The following is a 2,715-nucleotide window of genomic DNA, read 5'->3' on the forward strand; positions in this document are numbered from 1 at the left end:
AAAAAAAAAAAAAAAAAAGAAAGAAAGAAAAGAAAACGTACAAACGTCTTTATGGTTTAACCTGTTGTGTATTGGGCTTTGTCTTACAGCCAAAAAACAAAAACTCAAAAAACTACAATTTATACAAACACCAGCATCACAAGGTGGTCATAGTAAATGATACATTGTATATAAAGTATTAGCACAATACCCATACAGCAAATAGCACTAAATGGCTGCTATTATAGTATATTATAAAAGTAATTATAGTGTATTATAAAAGTAATAGCATTGATCAAATATAGGTAATAATTTAAAAGAATAAAGGTATCAAAGCAGAAGACAGAAAAGAGTGATACTGAGTAGCGTGACTTTATGTTCTTGGTAGAGGAGGGGTAGAGAGACACTGATTATAGTGACAAATTCTAATGTCTGGGAGTAAGAGGTGACTCCAGCCCAACACAGACGCAGTTGGAGATGAAAGGACTGTGCTTCTTGGCCACATTTCCATCCACCCTCTCACAAACGGACAATCACCCTGTCGGCAACTCCAGTTCTTGTCTAAAGCCTAATGATTATGTGCACGCCAATTACCAGACTTGCAAAGGGGCAGAGTACTTTCAACCCACAGAATCTCTTTCCAGAATACCAAATTCGGTGTTTTCTAAGAACACGTTTTATTTCTTTACAGCAGGAAAGATAAATACACTGATAGATAGGAATATAATTCCCTTAGATATGGTCTACCATTCGGGGTCACTGTGTTCATTCATAGGACTAGTTTACACGGGAAATCACCCATTTCTAAAGTGTACCCTACTAGATCTAGTTAAGATAGCGAGTAAATAGCATGTGAACGTACCTCCCATAAGAGAGATAACACCTCTATGATTTTAGAAGTAAGATACTAGGTTAAAAATAATCTTAAAGTGAACCAGATTTTTTTCATCACTTTATGTTTTAGCAAAGAGACAAATGACAAGATTACAAATTAACCCCGGGGAGTAAATACACACATACACTCCCATATTCACTTACAGGGTCAGTGTATTTCGAAAGCCCTCTGCCTTCTATGGCCTTGGGGCCACATAACAAGTATTGGCTTTCTATATGGCCATGGGTCTTCACAAATCCTGGAATTAGTCATCATTCAGCATCTCTCTTATAAGGAAAAAACAGACAAAAATTCATGAAGAACTAAAAGTGAAAGTTCCTGGTTACCTGGAAGTTGATGAAATGACATCACCAATTCCTGAACCTTTTGGTTAGCTGAGATTTTCTTATATGCTAAACACACCCCGCCTCCTTCCTCCTTTACAATAAAGGGCAAATCTGGTCATAGCTTACATTTCACACTGTGAAGTGATTCTTCAAAATCAACTATCTCTGCTTTACTACGGACTAAGACAGCAGTCATTCCTTCGAGCTAATTTCTATGGTGGATTTTTTTTCTACTTGTTTTTATGGAATTTAATGCGACTATGTCACAGCCAGCTGTTTACCTTTGCATCTGGGGTCTTAACTGGATTTAGAAAAATAGAGGTGAGGGCTGTACCTTTACAAATAGATATTTAAAGTGCCTTTTACAGTCTCATTTTTGATCATAGCTTCATTGAGATGTGTAGTAAAATTCATACACCAGGACATTCACTCTTTTAAAGCATACAACTTAGTGGTTGTTAATATATTTACAAACTTGTGCACCATCACCACCACTAATTCACAAACGCTTTCATCACCCCCAAAAGAAACCCTTACCCAAAGCAGTCACTCCCCATTCCTCCTCCCTCCCACCTTCTCCCATCACTCCTTTCCCCCAGCACCCATTACTTTCTATGGAGTTGGACATTTCTGGCCATTCCATTAATATAAATGGAATCATACAATATATAGCTTTTTATGCCTGGCTTCCTTGACCTAACGTAATGATTTCAAGGTTCATCCAGGTCATAGTATGTATGTCGTTCTTTTTTATGGCACAAATATTCCATTGTAATGATAAACAATATATTTTTTTCTGGCCGGGGCTGGGTTTGAACCTGCCACCTCCAGTAGAGAGAAGTCAGAAGACGTAAATCTGGCGCCCACTCTTTTGAGCCACAGGTGCCACTGGAGGATAAACAATATTTATATCCTTTTGTTAGTTGACAGAATTCGGGTTGTTTCTGCTTTGGGACTACTATGAATAAAGGATCTCATGACTGTTTTTATGGAGGTGAAATTCATATAACATACAATTAACAATTTTCAAGTGACGATTAGGTGGCATTTGAGTGTTGCTCAACCACCACTTCTCTCTACTCTGAAAACTATTTTTATCACCCTGGAAAAATACTCCATTATCCATTAAATGATAGTTTCTATCATGGTTTGAATGTGTTCCCCAAGGTTCATATTTTGGGAATTTAACCCAAAGCCAAGGTAACAATATTGAGAGTTGGGACCTTTAAGAGGTGATAAGGAGTTGAGGGCAGAAGCCTCATGGATGAATGTCATTTTTTTCAAGAGTGGGTTTATTATCTTGACAGTGGATTTGTTATAAAAGTGAATTCAGGCTTGGCATGGTGGCTCACACTTGTAATCCCAGCTACTTAGGAGGCTGAGGCAGAAGGATGGTTTGGGCCCGAGACTCTGCGATCAGCCTGGACGCAAAGTGAGATCCTGTATCTTATTAAAAAAAAATTTTTTTAAAGCCAATTTAGGCTTCTCTTTTTCTTTCTTTCTTTCTTTTTTTTT

The sequence above is a fragment of the Otolemur garnettii genome, unplaced genomic scaffold, assembly GCF_000181295.1.
Source record: "Otolemur garnettii isolate 467f Iridium unplaced genomic scaffold, OtoGar3 scaffold00066, whole genome shotgun sequence".
NCBI lineage: Eukaryota > Metazoa > Chordata > Mammalia > Primates > Galagidae > Otolemur > Otolemur garnettii.